This window comes from Myotis davidii, unplaced genomic scaffold (genome assembly GCF_000327345.1).
Source record: "Myotis davidii unplaced genomic scaffold, ASM32734v1 scaffold6, whole genome shotgun sequence".
Classification (NCBI taxonomy): Eukaryota; Metazoa; Chordata; class Mammalia; order Chiroptera; family Vespertilionidae; genus Myotis; species Myotis davidii.
Window position 1 is genome coordinate 15,803,302 of NW_006383011.1, and position 6,363 is coordinate 15,809,664.

A 6,363-nucleotide genomic window follows, 5' to 3' on the forward strand; every position below is an offset into this window, starting at 1 on the left:
CAGCAGGAGCGGTCTGAGTCATCTCTCTCATCTGGATTTGAATCTTTAGTTGGAGCCCTGCCTTGGCCTTTAAGCAAGACTCCGCAAAATGTTGTCAACGTTCAAGCTCAGCTGCCCTTGTCTCAACCAGGCTAAGGAGGACTGGAAAACATCCCTTCATTTCAGGCCAATGGGTCCTCCAACTGCAGCCATCTTTCTTTGTTCTTGCAAATGCTGGGCCCACCCACAGGATTAAAAGGAAAACATTTTTTCCCCCTTAATCCTCAGCTAAGGATATGTTTATTGATTGTTTTAGAAAGAAGAAGGGAGAGAGAGAGAGAGAGAGAGAGAGAGAGAGAGAGAGAGAGAGAGAGAGAGAGAGATTGAGATTAAACCTGCAACCTGAATATGTTCCCTGACTGAGAATCAAACCCTTAACCCTTCGGTTTATGGGACAACACTCCAACCAACTGAGCCACACTGGCCAGGGCCCACCCACAGAAAGGGAAAGCCAACCCCTGGCCACCCTGACACCTGCCTTAGAAAGAAACAGTCCCACCTTACACTCACTGAGTGCACTTGTGTGATGGTCCCCAGGTGCTGGAGGAGATAAGGAAAGTCCTGCAGACACCGTAGAGGAGCTGCTGTGCCTCCCTGCCACATCCCTAGTCTTCTGGTTTGAACCTCTAAAAGACCCTCAGGATGATACCCCATCTCTTCGACTCTCTTTACATCAATCACCAGTGTCAGACCGAGGCTTTTAGGCCACCTGTCACCCACCTGGCCTTTGTTTCTGGAAAGTTCATTCTCTCCCATCTCCCACCCCTTCACACCCTCCAGGTCCTTCCACTGCAGGCTCATCCGCTACTTTCTAGATCCCGCCCCCCTTCTTTTCTGAACGTGTCTTCACCTTTTTTTTTTTTAACTAGAGCCCCACTCTGCTGATTTCAGGAAGAGGCTAATTTCTCTCTCCCACAGGCAGGTGTTGGGCAGGGCCCAATGGTAGAGAGGATCCTTCTAGCTTTTTAAAAAAATATTTTTATTGATTTCAGAGAGGAAGGGAGAGGGAGAGAGAGAAACATCAATGATTAGAGAGAATCATTGATCAGCTGCCTCTTGCACACCTCCTATTGGGGATCGAGCTGGCAACCTAGGCATGTGCCCTTGACAGAAATTGAATCCAGGACCCATCAGTCAGCAAGCAGACGCTCTACCCACTGAGCCAAACCAGCTAGGGCCCTTCTTGCTTCTTGAGGCTGCTTCCAAACCTCCTCTTCTCCCTTTTCCTCCCACTCATGTCATTGAACTTCTTGTTTCTCCTCATAGCTGTGAACCTTGACCTCTGGTCACTCCTCCTTCAGTGATTTCAGTTCCCAGCTCAGATCTCTCTTCCGTCAATATGCTCAGTGTCATTGTAACACCAGTTCACCAACCCTGACCACATCCTGTGGCCCCTACTTATCGAGCCTTCCCCTCCATGTTATTTAAGCCACCTCTGAACTTTCAAAATTTGCTTTTTGAAAAAACAATTAAAATAAAGTTGATATACAGCATTATATTAGAATTAGGCATACAAGATAGTTATTCAACATTTATATACCCAACAAAGTGATCACTATAATAAGTCTAGTAAGCATTTGTCACATTACAAAGTTATGCTATATCAAATATATTCTCTAGGCTGTACATTATATCCCTGTGACTTATAATTGGAAATTTGTACCTCTGATCTCCTTCACACACACCCCCTTCCTCTAGCAACCAATACTATGTACCATAGTAATGTTAGCAATAGAACTGGGTGCAGGAACTCTCTATACTATTCTTGCAACTTTTCTGTAAGTTTGAAATTATTCTAAAATAAAAGTTCATTCAATGTTTAAAAGAAACAGCATTTCCCTTATCCCTTCTTCAACTCTCCTCCATTTCCCTGCTTTCCTTCGCAGGAAACCTCCTGAAAGAGTTGTGTATGGCTATGGTCTCTACCTCTCAATCCTAACCAGCTCATTTCTCAGTTTACTCCCATCAAGCTATTGTCCATAGCTCTCCACTGAAACTTCTTGGGTCAAGGTCAATGATAATCTCCTTGTTGACCAACCCCAGAGCCATTTTTTCTCCTTATTTGGTTCCTCCCTGACTTCTACCAGCACGTACATGGCCCAGGGCTCATTCTTAAGACTCTACTCTTTGTCAGTGCCCTTATCTCAAAGGTATATTTCATCCAATCTCATGGAGTTAAGTACAACTTACCTACTGTTGATGCGCAAATTTATACCTTCAACCTTAACCCTATGAGGTAGGGACTGTTATCATGCTCCTTTCACATGAAAGCAGACAGGCTCTCAGACATTAAGGGGCTTCTTCAATGTTATGCAACTAGAAGCTGCAGAGCCAGGATTCATACCTGGATCTGTATGACTCCAGATCTGTGCTGTGAGTGACAGGCTGCCCTGCTGCCTTCTCCCTCCATCCCAGCACCCTGTCCTGCTTGCTCCCCAGGCTCTCCTGCATGTGCTGCTCAGTCTGGCCTTGTACTTTGTACCCCTTGTCCACTTCTGGAATGATCACCCCTGTCTCCCCCGACTCCACCTCTCCAATCCTCTTCCCTCCCAGCTCTGGTGGGGGATTTCTTTACTCCTGAGGCCAAGATTGATCTCTCTTGGCCTCCTCTGAACTCCCATAGCACCCAGATCCGCCTGCCCCCCCACCCCCAAGGCCACTGAGGGCTCATTTGTATCTAAATGTTTCATGCTTTCTGAACCCAAGATGGGGGGCCTTGGCCCAAGTAAAGAGCACACTTGGGGACATTGAAGCACAATATCTGAGATGGAGACTGCCTGGGAAACTATGGGCCACAGGACTCCATTATTATATACTATCTCGAGGAGTCTGAGTTATCCAGATTACTTTTATTTTGTTTATTCCACTAAGCTGGTGAGCTCTTGAGAGAGCATGAATTCATAAGTATCATTGAAAACAAGTGTGTTTATGTGTGTGGTTAGGGGAGAATGTAGTTTGATCCACAGTTGGGAATCTGCACACACAAGGGGCCTGACTTCAGTTACATGTGGGTTTTCGACTGTGCTGGTGGTTAGCGCCCTTAACCCTGGTGTTGTTCAAGGGTCAATTGTACTTCAAAACCCTATTCTCCTGGGTCCTGGGAAGCCAAGGAAAGTTCAATTCAGAAGTGAAGGAACTGATTTAGACTTCACCAAGGTCACAGAGAGGCCAAACAGTTCTCATAGGGGCCACTGAGTTCAAAGAAATATTTTGAAGAAATGGGCTTGACACTGTGATCTTGATTATTTTTGAGGAACTGAAAGTGCCCTGAAGGAAGAGACAAGGAAGAGGCTGGAGACCTGTGAGGTGGTGCTTGAGGGCGGGGTGGGGAGGAAGGAGAGAACTGTGTGTGTGTGGAGGTCTATTTAGTGGTTGAGAAATTGAGAACTGATGTCATGGGCAGAGGGCATGTGTTGGGGCTGGAACATTGGCCCCTTTCAATGACAGTGAGCTTGACCTCTGTCCCCATGATGCTGGCCTGGGCTTTGTGCACAGTCTTGTCACCCTCACTGTGCAACTGTAGGCAAGCCTCGTTGGCCTCCCTGGGCCTCTGTCTCATTTCTAAACTGAGAAGATTGTGGAGATTGAAAAACTAAATGATGGGGTTGGGCTACATCATTTCTGGCTCTTCCTGATTCCTTCAGGTTTTGCCTCAGGTAATCCAGTGAACACGGACTTAAGTGCTCTGGATTTCATATTTTACCTTTCAAAATGCAGATGGCTTAGGAGCAGGTATGTGCCTACTCCTTTTTAGCATTTTGAGTCAATCTGGGAAAACACATCTAGTACCATCCTCCTGGGGCCACTCCTGCTTCAAGAATGGAAGAGCCAAGTTAATCATTCTTATACAGGCCTCCTGATAAAAGTTCTTTTTCACAGAAAGCAGAGGATGGCCAAGGGCTGAGGAGAGCAGGATGTGAATGGTTGACTCTTGCATGTTGTGAAGAAAATGGGCCTCATTCCTTCATGTCTCGCTTAGACATGACATTCCAGTCAGAGTCTTGGTTAATAAAACCATAATTGGAAACTGGTCTTATTGAATTCATGTAAAGAAATGTATTGCTATGATGCACTCATTAAGTATTACCAAATTCTGGAGGGATACGGCAGGGAGAAATATATATAATTCACCAAATTGCTTATAGAAAATCTTGTATCTGGAAAACAAGAGGAAAAATCCTTGTCCTTTTAACAAAGTGAGGAAGCTAATGGTAATGCCCCTGGGGCCTGGATGCAGGAAAGGAGAGCACACTGGATCCTCAGTCCTAAAGGTTTTAATGGCGGAGATTTTAGGGGAGGTCCCAGGGAAAGATCTTAACAGAATGTTCAGTAGCTTTCCAGGGGTATCCTTTCAGGGTTGTGGTCTCCATTGATTGATTGGCCAACCCCAGGGCAGGGGGTCATTCAATGCAACTAGATCTGACATCAGCTGTGGCTGGTTTTGTTGCTTATCTAGGCCTGGAGCTGAAATACCACTGAGGCGTAGATGTTATCTCTAGGGAGGAAAGGTCAGGGGTCCAAACCTCATGACCAGTGATATGTTAGGGAAGGAAAAATCACCCTGGGGGCAAGGTCCCATTCTATAATTGATTGTCCATTGTTAGGCACCAGGGGCTTTCCATCTGGTGACCTTCTGTACCTGGTCTATGGTCCGTGCTAGGCTTGTGTCTAACTGCCCACAGCAAAATCAGAACCATTTTAGTCCATCTTCACTGATTACCTGAGACAAAACATGAAGGTGGGGAGAGCTTGTCTTGGGCTTGAATGCCTATGGAGGCCAGGTTCCTGTAATCCAGTGGGGGCAATGGCCTTGCTGCATTCCCACCCCCACCCCCCACCCCTTTGCTGGACTTGTAAGTAAAGAACTTGGAGCTGCCTCCACCCCCAGGGCTGGAGGTCACAATCACAGTCTTCAGGTAGTTAAGGCGACACCTTGCCCAAGGATGCTTTGTAGACCCACAGCCTCTATAGTTGCTGGGTTCCAGGATGGTGCCCATCCATGTCTGAGTCCTGAACTTGCCAATGCTCAAAGGCAATTCTGCTATTGAAGGCCTGGCTGAGATGTGTCACTCACAGAACAGCTTCAGAAAACAAGCAAACAAACAAACAAAAACAAACAGTGAGGTTTTCAGAAAGTCTGAGATGGCAGGCAAAGGTGATAGGAGCTGGGCAGAGCCCAAAAAAGCCAATCTGAAGGTCCAGGCACCACCAAAAGAAGGGAAGAGATGATGAGAGTAAACAGAAGAACCAGAAGAGGACTAAAAGTTAAAGTAATAAACACAGGAATATTCTACTTGGCAATGAAAAGAGAGTCAGACAGACCCAGGTTTGAATTTTGGCTTTACAGTTTCTAGTTGTGTAACACTGGGGAACCCCCTTGATATCTGAGAGCCTGTCTGCTTTCATGTGAAAGAAACATGATAATAGTCCTTACCTCATAGGGTTAAGGCTAAAGGTATAAATTTGTGCATCAACAGTAGGCAAGTTGTACCTAAGTCCGTGAGATTGGTTGAAATAATACCTCTGAGCCAGGCCAAGGTGGGTCAGTGGTTGAATGTTGGCTTATGAACCAGGAGGTCACTGTTTGATTCCCAGTCAGGGCTTATGTCTGGGTTGCTGGCTTGATCCCTGATCATGATCAATGATTCTCTCTCATCATTGATGTTTTTCTCTCCCTCTCCCTTCTCTGAAATCAGAGAAGATTATATATAAAAAAATTTTGATTATATATAAGAAAATTTTTATAATATATAAAAAATTATATATATCTGAGATAAGAGCTTAGGCAAAGAGTAGAGTCTTAAGAATGAGCTCTGGACCATGTATTGCTGGTAGAAGTCATGCGGGAGCCAGATAAGGAGAAAAAATGGCTCTGGGGTTGGGCCACAGGGAGATGACCATCAACTTTGGCCACAGAAGTTTCAGTGGAGAGCTAAGGACAGTAGCTTGATGGGAGTGGATTGAGAAATGAGCTGGCAGGGATTAGAGACCACAGCCATACACAACTCTTTCAGGAGGTTTCCTGTGAAGGGAAGCAGGGAAATGGAGGGGAGCTGAAGAAAGGGATAAGGGAAGTGCTGTTTCTTATTGGTGTGAGAGGAGAGAAGTATGGCTAAGACTGGGCTTACATTTCATTTCTCCCATTAATAGGATGTGACTTGTGGAAGCCACTTAATGCGACTGTTTCATCTGTGAAGTGGGTGCTCACAGGATTTCCCAGTTTGAGGACCAAGAGAGCTAATAAGGTAAGTGGGAGACCACACTGTGTGGACTGATCTGTGCAAACACAGTGCATGACTGTGAGCAGAGGCGGCTGCTGAGTCC